We start from the raw sequence: 16214 nt of genomic DNA, 5'->3' as shown, positions 1-16214 counted from the left end.
TCCCATCGCCATGACGTGGTGGTCTGAAACCTGGAATTCTCACACTAGAAAAGAGAAGTTTATCTTGTCTTTTCTGTGTGCACAGTAGAATCCGGCCATTCCCTTGTTAGTGGGGACTACTGGAATCATAGAATCTGCCTTTCTAACTTTGTAGGCTTTAGCTCAGAGCCCACAGTTGTTGGCCAGTCACTTCAAGAGAAACAACTACAGACGGTCTTGGTTGTAAGTAATAGAATGTGAATTGACAGTGAAATTAGAGTTTTAGAAAGCATATCCACCATTGTGAGCTTAATAACTTCAAAAATTTTAAAGGTTTTCTGCAGAAAGTTGTGGTTATGGTAAAAAATATGTAGTCTTGAAAAAATTTTATCATCAGATATAAAATTTGAAAAACCTGCAGACTTCACTGACCCAAAATTTTCAACTGAATGATGCCACAGAATCATTGGACTGGCAGATTTTTATGTAATCGAATTCCTTGAAACGTGATTTTACATTCTGCTTTGCAACACACCTTTAAGAACTCAGAAAGACAAATCGTGTATGAGGCCACTACTCTAAAATGTCAAAAAAACTATTTTTACACTAAAAGAAACATTCTTTGATGGTTACAAGAGGTGGGAAGGGAAGGAAAGCGGGGGAAAAAAGAAATGTATGCCTGTCAAACCTTGATGCAACTTGCAGAAAATGCCCACCATTATCTGAGGGTCTGGGGAAATCAGGACCCTCATCCACGGCTGGTGAGAATGTGAAATGGCACAGCCACTTTGGAAAACACGTGAACGTCTTCTTAACGGTCAACATAGAGCTTCCCCGCGGCCAGCAACTCCACTCCTAAATATCTACCCGACAGAAACAAAGACTATGCCCACAGAAAATGTGCGCTTGAAGAACCAGAGCAGCGTTATTCCTAATAGCGAGAAAAGTGGAAATAGCTCAGAGAGTCATCAACTGATAAATAAAGTGCTTATTCACTCAATGAAATATTATTGAACAACAAAAAGAAATGCTGTATGGATACGTGCTTTGACATGGATGAATCTTGAACATGTTAAGCTACGTAACAGAAGTCAGTTACAGACGCCCACAGCAAAAACAGGCACACTTGGGGCCACCTCGGACCTCTTCTGTCTACCCAAGGAGATAGAAGACCCATGTCCACAGTCATCCCAGCCCATTGCCATGAGGCAGACGTCAGACATGCCCCCCCACACACACACACACCCTCTATCTTTCCTTTACCCTCTTCTCACAGCAACTATTCCTCCCACCACACTCTACTTTTCAGCTGGGTTCAATAATTCATTCCGTAAATCTCACAGACAAAACTCACAATTGTATTAGTGAATTAGTGTATTAGTGAAGCTAACAGTTTGCCACAAGTCAGGATCAGCCATGTGATCCCTTGACTTCTGCCTCTGTGGGCGAGGGAGTCTGCTTTCCACTCCACCTCATTGTCTGACAGCCGGGGGTTTGAAAGGCACAGGCCCTCTGCGCTGTTTCTGTGTGACTCTTTTGCTCTGCCCCATGGTCTGCCATACCATAGTGTCTGGTGCCTGCAACGTGCTCCCTTGTGACTCCTCTGACAGTCCCAAGATTTCCTCTCTCCCTGTTTCTGAGATGGCTCTCTTATACACAGAGGCATGGCAACCCACGCTGGCTAGTACCCTCTATTCAGATTGTCCCAGCCACCCATTGGGTGGGAGGGACAGAGGCATGGATTAGAGAGGCCTATTAATAAATTTATCTTCTATGACAAAATAAATTATAAATTATCGAGGGCTCATGAGGGAAGGGGGAAAATGAGGACCTGATGCCAGGGGCTTAAGTGGAGAGCAAATGTTTTGAGAATGACGAGGGCAATGAATGTACAAATGTGCTTTACACGATTGATGTATGTGCGGATTGTGATAAGAGTCGTATGAGCCCCTAATAAAATGATTAAAAATAAATAAATAAAATAAATAAATTTATCTTCTCCCCAACCACGTATGTATGATTCCATTATATAAAATGTCCAGAACAGGCAAATTCATAAACCCGTAAAGTAGACGGCACTGGAGGTCAGAGGAAAAGAGCGGCGTGTACACTGGGCATTCACTGCTAATGAACGTGATTTCTTTCAAGGGTCAGGAAATTATTCTAAAATTAGATTGTGGGGATGGTTTTATAACCCTGGGAATGCGCTAAAAGACATTGAATTGTCCATATTAAAGGGGTGGATTTTATTTTATGGGACTGGTGTATGTGTAAAGCCTTTGGAAACAAGCTAGGACATGTCCCTGTCAACCTACAAGAATTCGTGTTATCTTTCCTTTTTTTTTTTTCCAATAATTTTATGCTAGCCCTCTCAAGACCTACCTTTAAAAAAAAAGCATCATGACTTCTGGAAAACATTCTTAAAATAAATAACTCCTAGATTTTGTAGTAATCGGTCCCTGAATGAACATTTCCCATGAGTGCATTCCGCTGCGTAACCCCTAGGTGTAAGCTCGGGTGGCTGTCTCCTCAGATATTTTATCTCCACTGCCTCGTGCTGCCTCGTGACAGAGGAAAGTGGGTCGGGCTCTCGGTCCTTACCTGTGTCCACCTCGGGAGCCCCCCCAAAGTGCAGGCTCCAGCTGGGAGAAACGTTAGCCTCCATCCCTATTTCAATTAGGGTCCAGACAACCGGCTTGACAGGGGCTGTGTGCGCGCACAAGGGAGGTGAACCCCCAGACACTAGCCGGGTCGGGAACCCTTCACACAGGCCTGAGGGTGGGGTGGGGTAGAGGAAAGAAGTGTTAACTCAAGAAGGCAACCTTGGGAGTGGGCAGAGGACTCACTGCCCAATAGGTCTCGTATTTACTAATTTACAATGAACCATTCCATATTTTTTTCACCACATCAAAGGTTCTGCTTCTAGGTACGGCTGGCCTCTGTCTCCCAACCCCACCTTGCTTCCAACACGATCAAAGCCTGTTTTCACATTTACAATCTTTGATGTGGTGAAGTGATGTGTTATGGGTCACTGAATATTCACAAATAAAGTCCAGGCTCCCCTTGCTTGTGGGGTAATCTCTCCCTGTGCATCACCTAGGCCTCAAACTTGGGTCTCCTGAATGCAAGGGGAGAATTGCGCCACAGACAAAAACTGCTGAAGGCTGACGGGAATGGGAGGCCATAGGGATGGCCATAAATACTCTACCTTTCTCTCTCCTTCCACTTCCTGATTTCCTCCATTGACCGAACCCAAAGGAGGTGCAAGAGCCAGAGAGGCAGAGCGTTGTCTATGGAGGACTGGAGGAATTTCCTCCTGGTGGACAAATTGGCCAATACTAGGGCCTCCCTGTGTGCAATGGGCTCCGGGAGAAAATGAGGGACAGGTGACCAGGCCTTGGTGTAGGCCTAAGCATAGGTGGTGGCAATTCCTCTCAGTCATCCTTGCATACCCACCAGATAACTGGCCTTTTGTCATATTCTCACACCACCCTCTGAGGCAATCAGAGAGCCCTGCCCCAAAGAGCTTACAGAATAATGAGCTGCCAATCCACTTAAGTACAGACAGGTTCCTGGGACAGGGTGGTCAGGAACCAGGTTCCATGGCTGTCCCAGTTCTTCATACATCCTCTTATACTTGCTGCTCTTCCACCCCTTCCTGAGCTCACGTTTCAATGGAGGATGCATGCCTTTTCCTGAGAATCCAGTCATACCAGAACAACCTGATACCTCCCTCAGGCTGCTGATGGGATGGGATGAAGCTTGTTGAATTAGGTGCTTAACAACTCTACCCAGTCTCCTAGTGCACTTCACTTGGCTTCATTTTAACCTCGTGGAAAACAAACCACTTGCTTAGTACAATTTTGTTTCATGGGACACTTGATTCAGAATTTAACAGCTTTCCCAATAATGTGTATAAAACACATCTATTTCTCCTTGAAATCGCCCAGCTGCCCCTCCCGCTAAATGGCCAAGATTCGCAGCATTTGAAGAGGAGCTGTGGCCAGAGAAGGAGTTCTCGGATAGAGCTGTGATCGTTTGAGGATGCTGCTCTTATGCCTGAGCTCATTGTTGCAGCCGCTGTGTCAACCCATCTTGTGGAGTGCCTTGCGCTTTTTCAAGGCCCCTCCCTTTACCAAACAGGGTGTCCTTCTCCAGGGGCTGGTCTATCCTGGCACATGTGCGAGTACGTGAGACCTAGTCTTGCCTTCCTTGCCTTTTTTCTCTTTTTTTCCATCCTTCCTTAAGGGGTATTCTGGCTGTACTTCTTCCAAAACATGTTGTTGTTGTTGTTGTTGTTGTTGTTGTTGTTGTTGTTTTGGCAGTCCCTGGTACTTCCCTAGGCTTCGCCAGCACTGTAATTCAAATGCATCGATTCTTCTTCAGACTCCCCTACTTGATGCCAAGCGAGGATAGAACACATGAAAGAGACTGAGTCTGAACACCCGGGATTTAGCATGGGCATAAACAAGATGTACAGCCAACCATTACATCCTCACTGCCTTTTGCTTTTTTCCTCTTTCTTTGCTGTGTCTGAAGCCCTGTTCCTCTGGGTCCTTAATCCCTAAGTCTATCATATTTCTTCCTCAGTGCTGTCTTGTGTTTGGGTGTATGATGTGTGTGTGTGTTGCACCCTGGGCAAATATAATAATAGGCACCAAGGTGCCATTTCTGAGAATCTATCCCTTCTGCACGGGGCTAGGGTGGGCAGGGGGACTGCCTGTGTATTATAGCAGTGCTTCATCAGAAACTTAGTCAGTTTTTAAAATAGTTTCTGTTCTCCTTTCTTGCTCTCCTATTTCTGATAGCTGGAAAGTGGAATGTTTTTCTTTTCAGTCTGTGCGATGCTCTCCTTCTGAGTGGCCCCACGTATTCGATCTGTGTGCTGAGCTAATAATCTGAGAAGCTGGCCTCTATGAAGAAAGCTGTGATGTTAGGACAGGAGCAAGGCTTATTCCCAAGCTGTGAGATGCAGAAGACACAACCTTGTTTGCGGAAAGTGCGGAGACTTGAAGCACTTGCTGATGAAGATCCAGGATTGCAGCCTTCAGTGTGGACGGCAACTCAATGTAAAGAAAGCAAAAGCCTTCTCACAACGAGACCACTGGGTAGCATCATCGATTCCACCTTGTCTGGATCCACATTCCACGCTCGTGGAAGCAGCAGTCAGGAGGTCCGACAACGTGTTGCATTGGATAAGTCTGTGGCACAAGACCTCTTTAAAGTGTTGGCGAGCAGAGATGCTACTTTGAGGACTAAGATGAACCTGACCCAAGCCATGGCGTTTGTCCATTGCCTCAGATGCATCTCAAAGTTGGACACTGAATAAGGAAGACTGAAGAAGAATCATTGCACCTGAACGCAAGGGTGGGCAAATGATGCTGAAAGTACCATAGGCTGCCCAAAGAACAAACAGATCTGCCTTGGAAGAAGTACAGTTCGAAGGCTCCTTCGAGGCAAGATGTCAAGACTTCAACTCACGTAGTTTAAATGTGTTATCAGCAAAGACTAGACCCTGGAGAAGGATGTTCTGCTTGGTAACATAGAGGGGCCAGGGAGAAACGAAAGGCCCCTGACAAGATGACTTGACACTGTGGCTTCAACAATGGGCTCAAATAGGACACACAGTCACTGTGGGAGCCGGCACTGTTTTGACGACGGCACCTAACTATAACGGCCCCATCAGCAGATGTGTAGTGCCTGTAGCCTTGGAAAAGAGGTTGTAAAATTACCAATGAGACTCGAGAGTGAGTCGCATCTAAAATGAGAGATATGGCATAAATGCAAAGCATCTAGAGCAGACTGTGAAGGCCTGTCTTGCCTTGTCCGCGGCAGAGTCTAAGCCATGGGCTGCTGGCCGTGCCCTCTGTGGTGTTACATACAGGCTTTTGCTCACAGATCCACAGAGCTGAAGGGCTTGCCCAGCATAGCATGTTTACTCTACCATGAGAAGCGAGGCCTCGGTTCATCTGTTAGACTTGTGTGACATGGCTCCCGCCTCCGCCCACCTCCACCCACTAGTTCTTGCCCTTGATTGCTCTTCAGCTGACTCTGGTCACTGGTCAGATCACACTGGTAAATGACCATTCCTCAGGACAGACAAGGCTTGCCTGTGGAGCTGGAATGCAGTCAGAGAAATGCACTTGTCCTCAAGCCATGGATACTGGGACTTGTGATGTGCTCTCATTTTGTTTGAAGGGAGAGGCTGGCCATGGAACTGAGGGGCTTAGGGTATGGAGGTCAACTGTAGAAACAGGGCAGGTGACCGTCGCCTGCCTGCCAGGAGAGCCAGACCTTTAAGCACATAGATGCCATTTACTAGTCCTGTTCCTGGCTTGGACAAGGGAGAGCAAAAGTGGCCAGCTATGAGGAATTGTATTATTCCATCGTCACATAGGGGTATTTAAGGAGGGCATACTGTGGCCAAAGCACTAAATGTAAGGGATGGAATGGAGCCTGCCCCAGAGTTTAGGACCACGTAAAGTATTAACCATAACAAGCACACGAGTAGTACAAGGAAATGCGTGGTAAGAACTTGGTGTCTAGAGTCAAAGAAGCATGAGCTCAAGTATGTGCTCTGTCTTTTCTGCAAAGTGCCTTAGCACAATTGGATATCCTTACACCAAAAAAGAGCAGCAATAAAAACAGAGAAGTAGCGCTACCTTACACAATACAAAAGAATTGACTGAGAATAAGTCATACGCCTAAATGTAAAACCTGAGACCCTAAAATCTCTAGATATGACTTCACTAGGTAATGGTTAATTAAACAACGAAACACATCTTTTAAGGAAAAAGAGAGACAAATTAGACTTAGTCGATATTTAAAGATCCACTTCTCAAAGGAGAATAAAATGACAAGCACAGACTCAGAGAGAATCTTTGCAAAACACATCGGGTAGAGGTGTTGTATCCGGAATTTACATACAGCCGTCCTAAAACTCAATTGTAAGAAAGCAGCCCGATTTCTTTATACGCACAAACAAGCGGATGTTTCACTAGAGAAGATGTGAGATAGCAAGTAAATCATGAAAATACAGTTAGCATCACCGATTTGGAAATGTCAACTAAAACCTTGCTGAGATGCCCCCTGAATGACTTCATTTTTAAAAAGCTCACTCATGCAGACAAGAGTGTGCAGCCAAGGAAACTCTCTCACGCCGCTTCTGGGAGTACGAAATGGTACAACCACTTTGGAAAACCAATTTGACTATTTCTTTTTTGACTATTTCTTATGTAGTTAAAAATGGCAAAAACTTAGCATCTAGATTACAGAAGCATGAGTTTAAAAAAGAGGAAGAAGCGTGAGTTCAAGTATCTGCTCTGTCTTTTTTGGCAAATGGTGCGAGAACAATTTGATATCATATGTTAAATAAAATGGTAGAGCCTAATCTCATCCTACATACAAAGATGAATTCAACATAGGTCATACACCTATTTTGATATCTGTATTAACCCTATGTTGCTGCAATCCCACTCCTAGGTATTTACCAAATTGAAATGGAACCTATGTTCATAAAAACCTGTCCATGCATGTTTATTGTGGTTTTGTTCCTAACCAACAAAAGCAGGAAAATCCCCAAGCATGCCTCAGTTAAGGAGCTGTGGGACATGCATACAATGCACTATAGACCACTCAACAGTAAACAGGCACAAATACCCGACAGACAGAGCAACACGGGTGAACCTCAAATGCTCCGGGTAAGGAGAAGGAGGAGAATCACTTCACTTCCTTGGCCTTTTGGGAAAAGTCAGGGATCAGACCACTGTTGCCGTCGGAGAGAGATTGATGAAGCCACGAGGCAAACAAGACAGACGAAGACACACGTGAGGCAAACAAGACAGACGAAGACACACGTGAGGCAAACAAGACAGACGAAGACACACGTGAGGACCACAGCCCCGATCCTCGACTTTCCTCTCTTGTACTTATTCATGGCTCTCAGTGAGACGTGTGTTTGTGTGGGTGCGGGTGCTATCCATAATGCATGTCTTTAAAATGTTACTGTAGTATTTGCAATTGAACAGAAGCATGGTTTAGGTGCCATATTTTTAAAATGAGGTTAATTGCATTATATAATTTTTAGTGGAGGCAAGAGACTAAGATTTTCATAGTATGCCACAATTTCTTCCCAAAAAAATCCAAGTATTTCTACTACAAAGAAAATGAGTCCGTGAACCTGAGTGTTTCAACTAACCTAACTAACCTAATTGATTGTCATTGAGCCTATTCCATCTCCTAGTGACCCCACAGGACAGGGTAGAACTGCTCCAGTGGGTTTCCAAGACTGGAACTCTTGACAGGAGTTGAAAAAACCTTATCTTTCACCTGACGCATAGCCAGTAGTTTCAAACTGCTGACCTTGAGGTTAGGAGTACAGTATATTCCCCACTACTCCACTCTGTTGATCTCCCACAATGCAAACTTGACTTTCACTAATGTTGATTTGAGCGGTTTATACTTCCATTGTGATGCCTGTTTTGTAACAAATACTGTAATTATAAATGAACAAGTGGAAAGCTGTCATAAAAGAAAATTTAAGGATCAGAAAACAAATATTATAACCAATGACTATGTATACATATTTTTAGACAGGCCTTTCATCTTTAACATGTTATAATTAAAAGCATTTCTTTCCATTCTTAGTTTTTGTAAATTCTTCAGTGATTTCCTCATAATTAAGCTGCAGAACACTGTCTACTTCTGTAGATCACAAGGGCAATGAATCCAGTCTTTCTTGAATCACGGGTGCAAAATGAGGGTTTTTATAGTTTCTTTAGGGACGAAGAATGTATAAAGCAATTTCAACAGTGGGAACGATACATTGTATTTTATCTTCTATTATGGAAACTTTCAATGTTGCCATGAGTAAAATGTCTCTTTTTTGAATCTGTAAACATAGTTCTCACATAAGAATGAACTTGGTTCACTTCTCTGTAAAGATTTTTATCGAAGTCGTTGGGTGAGGCCTTCCCTAATTTCTCAGTTGCTGTGTTACTCCTGGTAGACTAGAGAAACAAATTCATAGACACCAATATGTCTATATGAAAGAGGTTTATATACAAGAGCAATTGAATATTAAGAAAGTGTCCCAGCCCATTCCAGATCAAGTCCGTAAGTCCAATATTAGCCCATATGGATACCAATCCATAAAGTCTTTTTCAGACTCACAAAATACATGCAATAATGCCAAATGCAGGAAAATCGCAGGCCAGTGGGTTGGAAGTCTTCTGGATCCAGTGGCGTTGTAAGCATCTCAGTGCTGGCGGGGGTCTCTACATGGCTTCCCTGCCTCCAGAGGTCTGGTTGCATCAGGGTAGGCCCATGTGGCTTCTTCAGCTCCCAGGGCATAGCGCCATGTGTCTTGTCAGGAGAACGTTGTCTCGGGGAGTCAGCAGAGAGAGAGAAGTGTTCCCGCCTCAAGGAGAAATACAGGAATTCCCAGAATTCTCAGGAGAAGGCCAAGCCCACTCAGAGGCCTCATTGGTTTTATCTTGATTGACAGGTCAGGCTCCACCCCTTCACTCATAATCCTCTCAAATTGACACCAGATTACATAACTACTACAGATGCCTTCCTGCACTGCTCCTCACGGGGTAGATCCACACTGTTTAAGAAGGAAATTTTATTTGAAAGAATTGTCTACATTTATACACTTTAGCCCTTCTTTTCATGCAAGAGTCAAGCACATCAATGCTGTGCAGTGTGTGGTGAGGCAAAATGAACCACTTTAGGGCTTCTAAGACACTCCCATGATTTCCTGATTTCTCCCTAATGCTTTTGTGGTGGTGCGTTGCCTGATCATCGACATTTGACATTATTTGTTTTGTTCTGTCTTCAAAATCTATGCTTAGAGCATATAAAGATCCTGTCCATGCATGGCAGACTTGTGCATAGTTTAAAATTTACTTCTGACTCTTGGAGGGCTTATTCAGCTGGTGAAAATGCTACCATAGAGTGTTCTATACAGCCCACATAAATACAGACACTAGTGTTACCATTTCATTATGATGCTTTCAGCTTCCCTTTAAGTATCTCTGTTTTGTGCCTGTTATTTGGCAATATTTGCTGAGGCTCCTAGAATCTCAGTGGGGTGTGGAGGATTGCATTTGTTGCTATAGCATGAGCTTCCCATTTAATACTTTAGCATGAACTAAGTATATTTCAAGCGCTGCCCATCAGCGAGTCCAGGTGGCAAAAAAGTGGATAGAGTAAATGAACTGTGGGAGAAAAAACATTCAACTCTCTCTGGACAACAATCTACTGCTCTATGTCCTACCATACTAAGTGAAGGTGCTGCCCGAACATGAAAATGGCAGATTTGTTACCTTCTAAAATATCTTGTTACATGTCTTTCTAATGCCCTGGTATATCACCGGCATTGCCATAGGACTGGCATCTGCACTTAGAAAAATCAATTTTGCAAATTTCACATAAATAGCAAAGTACTTGATTTGTCATTTCTTCACCGGGATGAGTTTTTAAGTTAATAAATGTGCTAGATCATTCCAAAATGTTCCCATCTTTTGTAGACACATATCTTCAAACAATACTTAGCTGCTAGGTAAGAGAAAGATCAAGCAGATAATCTACAGACAGAGTAACATGCCCAGCTCTGCTTATTTAACTGAAAATAATTGATCAAACGTTGTCACATTTTAAATCTATTCATTCTCCCACATTGTCTCAGACATATACGATGGGTTGCTTTTCCTGTGCTGCCACATTTTGAGGTATGGCCTACTAAAAAGGTATTGAACTCAGCAACAAATCTATGTCAACCAGCCAAAAAATGTCGGGGCACAAATGCTTCATTTTCTCCTTGAAGAGAGTGCCCACGTCAGCTGGTTAAAACAACAGGGACAGCATGTTGCAAAGTAGCCTCCAAGACTGACACTCTTCATGAATTTGTCTTTCCAGTTCATGAGTAGAGAAAACACCATGTTTTCCGTTTAAACATGACCACATGCAGTCCCTGTGAATGGAACTGTTCTCAAATGTGCCAGTCATATTTAAATTGCACCAGTCACTAGATCCAGCCTTAACAGATTGAGAATTAAGTGATTTAGGACTGCATAATTTTCAAACAAAGCAGTAATCAGAGCTAGTTTACTGGAGATGCAATAGACAGAAACTCCCTTCTACAACGTTCATGATTAACTTTGTACTCTAAAAATATACTCTGGCTACAGAACCTTGTTTGTTAACCATCCAGAAATGTCCAACATGAATTTTCAAATGGTCACTGTGATGCTGATAATCACTTGGGCCTCTTTCTATCCAATACTTTACATCACTAGAAGAAAATGTGTTCCACAAAGCAAGACAAGTATTTCTGTTGTTCATGAGTCTGCAGATGGAAAAATGTCAGGTTCTAACATGATTTCACTTTTGACACCATGATTACTTACTACCAATGCAGAATTTGTAAGAAATTGTATCCCTGTTGCTATTGGCAATTTCAGTACTAGTATTACTATTTGCCCTCATTAAATTAGAGCATTCAACAGAAAAAACCTCGTCTGATTCATTACACTCTTAAAAGGAAGTTACTTTCAGAATTGCCTTTAGGGATTCACATATCCTATTCTTTTTCTTTAAAAAAAAAATATTTTACTGTGAACGAAGTGAAGGTTTATAGAAACAAATCCTTTTCTTCTTCTCATCTGCAAGCTTTCGGTTTTACACCCACCTGAGTTGTTGCTGTTTCATTTTATCTGCATGTACAACTATGTCACCGTAACGTTTTGGTTTTACCGTAGCAAATAAGTATGAACATTGGAAATAAGAGTTTGGACATTTGCACAAAAGTTCATACTTAGAAAGTAGTAAATATTTTAAAAGTTGATCTGAAGGGTGTGGTTTTATTCTTCAAGTCTAAGATAATCAAAATAAATAATACTTAGGACTCTGTTGGAAATCATTTCCCTTGTTTGTTGAATAATGCTTATTGGAGGGACCTCGGCAGATCTGCACGAGTGTTTCTCACTGGGCACAATCCTTAAAGCCTTGCACACTCACTTCCATTATTCTGATGCTGCGTCCCACTGCTCGTTAGACCTCTGCTGATCTCCACGGTGGGGTGGATCACAAGCGGCACAATACAAACATACAGTAGACGCAATCTGAGCATGTGTTTGGGTTTACTTTGTGTCAGATGGGACCAGACACACGAGTCATGGGATTGTCATGCTGTTGGCACATTCGTATGTGGTTGATGACAGAAAACTGATGGTGAGGTTGTACCCTGCCTTTGTTATCGAGTGCCGCTACAGAAATATCACAAGGCAATGGCTTACTGATCAGAAATGTTTTCTCCTGCGGTTTGTGAGGTCAGAAGTTCTAATTCACGATGTCAACTCTAGGGAAGGTGAGCCGGCTCTGGGGGGAAGTCCTTGTCTCCTTTCAACACCTGTAGGTCCAACGTTCCTAGGAGACCTCCGCATACCTTGACATCAGTCTTCTCCTGGGTCTAGAAAGTTCTCAGAGCAGGGACTCTGGGTGCAAAGGATTCCTTCCATTCCTGTCTCTTCTACTGAAGTCCCAGCTTCTCTGCTCACTTCTCTCTCCTTTTACCTTCTTGAGGAGGACACCAGGCTCGGTAAAGCAGGGGAGCAGTGACAAAGAAGAAAGCCCTTAGCAAGATGGACTGACACAATGGCTGCGCAATGGGCACAGCCTTAGGAACAGTGTGAGGATGGTGCAGGACCGGGAAGTGTTTCATTCTGTTGTCCTTGGGTCACTATGAGTCTGAACTGACTCGGTGCCATCAGACAGCAAGATACCGTCATAAAGGTGATGCAGTTTAGACTCCAGGAAACTCCCCTTACGTGGGTTCAGGTCTGAGGCCACACCCTGAGCACCTTATAACTGATGGCTGACCACACTATGAGGGATGACTCCATTATTATATAACCGCCAAATTACATCATTACATAACCCATCAAACCACTGAGAATCGTGGTTCAGCCAAGTTAACAAGTGTTTGTGTTAATAACACAATTCAATCCAGCACATACCCAATAGTCCCCAAATGTCAAGCAGCAGACTGAGCACTCACAGCTTGGCGACTCTGAATGAGCATTATTTCCCACCAGCATATCCCCACTCACTGCACTGCTATCAGTGTCCTGCCAGCTCTGTTCCACAGTGACACCCTCGTATCTTGTGTCTTGTCTGCCTGGCACCTCTGACTCTTTGCTTCAGACTGCCATCCCCTGAATGCTCCAACCACATGCCCGTCTTCCTTAATGGGCAGTCTGTCCCAAGAGGGAAGCCTTGGGGTCAATGTAAGTATTCTATATTCCAACTGTGGTGGTGGTTGTTTGGTTGTAAAACTCATAGTACAGATTGTGATAAAAGTTGTATGAGCCCCTAATAAAACGATTTAAAAAAACCTCATAGTACAGTAATAAAAAAATGTGAACTTTACTAAGTGTAAATTATACCGCCATAAACCTGACTCCAAAGAAAATGGAGTACTATTACAGCCAGCTAGCACTTAGTCGTTGTCCAAAATCCAGAAGGTAATGTTTTCAATTGGGTAAAACAAAATCTGCTCTGACACTGAAACTTGAGGGAGTGGTTTGGGGCAAATTTCTTTTTTTTTAAATCATTTTATTGGGGGCTCATACAACTCTTATCATAATCCATACATACATCAATTGTATAAAGCACATCTGTACATTTGTTACCCTCATCATTCTCAAAACATTTGCTCTCCACCTAAGCCCCTGGCATAAGCTCCTCATTTTTGCCTGCCCTCCCTGCTCCCCTCTCCCTCATGAACTCTTGATAATTTATAAATTATTATTTTGTCATATCTTGCCCTGTCCGACGTCTCCCTTCACCCACTTTTCTGTTGTCCATCCCCAGGGAGGGGGTTATATGTAGATTCCTGTAATCGGTTCCCCCTTTCCACCCCACCCACCCTCCACAGGGTAAATTTCTTAATTTTTTAAAATATCCATTTAATCATCTTTAACATGAGAACACAGTATAGTAACACTGGCAAATGCCAGAACCCATGTAAGACAGAAACTCAAGTACTTTCAGAGACAGAAAATTCAACTTGTTTCCCCTTAAGATGAGTGACAGCAAAATACAAAGACAAGGCAGTCCCATCCAGCACAATTTTTTTTAAATACTCCTAAAGAATTAAGTGGCATGTAATATACGCAAATTAGCCAAACCTTTTTAGCCACTTCCTCCAATAATCTTATTACTCACTATCTTAGTGTATTCTAACCACCTGCAAAGGTAGGTTGTATTACAAACATGCAGAAAACAGAGCCTGGCATAGCTATGGTAAGTATTCCATGAGCCGTTCCTATGGTTTTTACTATTTATTGTGTCTGTCAGTGTGCTAGACACTAAGGATAAGACAGAACCTGACAAAACCTTGATGCCTGCCCACAAGCAGCTGATAGTCAAAGGAAGGAGACATTCATTAGCAATGAAAATGGAGTGTGTGAAGTGTTATAAGGGAGAAGTCTGCAGGATCCTGCTCAGGGAGCTCAGAGTCCCTGGGCGATGCAAAGTCTTAGCGGGTTCTCCTGCCATCCAGAGAGAGTCCACCTGCAGACTCCTTAGAAGAAAAGCCACGTAAAGAGCACAGTGGTACTCGGTCGGTGGCACGTAGCGCTCACCAGGAGTTTCAGTGGGCTCAAAGGCAATTGGTGGCCCCAGTCACATGGAGGAAGGGGGGTTCTTGCTTAGTGGAGACACAGGAGGAGGTGGACCTGCACACAAGGCTTTCCCAGAGGTGGTCTCTGATGGCAGCGTGAGGGAGTGGTACGGGTGTTCGTCAGCAGACAGACAAAATTCACACCCCAAAACACACCAGATGACACCAGAGGTGGGGGGGGGGATGAAACAGGACATGAGAGGTAGGGGGCGGAGGAAGAAGAAAGAAGTGGACACCAGAAGATGGGCTCATAACTAACTCACTGCCATTGAGTCCACTAGGACCCATAGCAACCCAGGCGGATGGACTAGAATGGCCTCCGGGGGTTTCTGAGACCGGAGAGCTTTATGGGCGCAGACAGTCTCATCTTTCTCTCAGTGGTTTTGAACCTCTGGCTTTGCAGTTAGTAGGCCAATGCATAACTCACTATACCACTTGGACTCCTTGAAGATGAACTTGGTTGTTGTTCTTCTTGCTGTTATTAGATGCTATGGAGTAGGTTCTGACCCATAGCAACCCATCGAACCAGAACAAAACTTACCTGGTCCTGCACCCTCCTCACATTGGTTCCTCTGCCTGAGTCCATTGACACAGCCGTTGTGTCAATCCATCTCCTGGAGGGTCTGCCTCTCCTTCGCTGCCCATCCACTTTAGCAAACAGGATGTCCTGCTCCAGGGACTTGTGTCTCCTGACAAGTCCAAAGTGTGTAAGATGAAGCCTGGCCATCCTTGTCTCGAAAGAGCACTCTGGTCCTACTTCTTCCAAGACAGATCAGGTTGTCCCTTTAGGAGTCCAGGGTACTTTCAATATTCTTCTCCAGCACCACAATTCAAATTCATTGACTCCTCTTCAATCTTAATTTGATGTCCAACTTACACATCCATATGAGGCAACTGAAAAGGCCATCGCTTGGGTCAGGCGCACCTTAGTCCTCAGAGTGACAGACTTGCTCTTCAATACTCAAAAAAGGTCTTGTGCAGCAGTTTTACCTAAGGCAGATGTCTTTTGATCTCTGAACACTGGTTGTGGACCCAAGCAAGACAGAAAACTTGACAACTTCAACCTTTTCTCCATTTATCATATTACCTTTTGGTCCCGATGTGAGGATTTGGGTCTTCTTTACATTGAGCTGTGGGTAGGAGGAAACTCTAGTCACAGAGACTGGACAGAGCAGCTATAGCTTGACATAGCATCTATGGATCTTTGCTGGGGACAGCCAGAGCCCCTGTTTTGTTGATACCTGTAGCACATGCTGTCCTTGTTTGTTGGGTAAATCTGTCCCTGGCGGGAAGCCTCAGGGTTAATGTAGCAGTCCTGTATCTTGCTTGTGACATAGCATTGTAATTTCTAGATATCTGTAGTTTCTAGATGAATTTTATAGATCTCTTCTCTACTGGTTCCAGAGTCTTAATCTTCACTCTGAGAAAATCCGTCTTTAAGTCAAACTTCAATCTTTTTTTTTTTTTAACATTTTATTAGGGGCTCATACAACTGTTATCCCAATCCATACACACATCAATTGTGTAAAGCGCATTTGTACATCGTTTC

The sequence above is a fragment of the Echinops telfairi genome, unplaced genomic scaffold, assembly GCF_000313985.2.
Source record: "Echinops telfairi isolate 266 unplaced genomic scaffold, ASM31398v2 ScPeMD7_3533;HRSCAF=4204_0, whole genome shotgun sequence".
Taxonomy (NCBI): Eukaryota; Metazoa; Chordata; class Mammalia; order Afrosoricida; family Tenrecidae; genus Echinops; species Echinops telfairi.
This window is presented reverse-complemented; position numbering follows the sequence as displayed.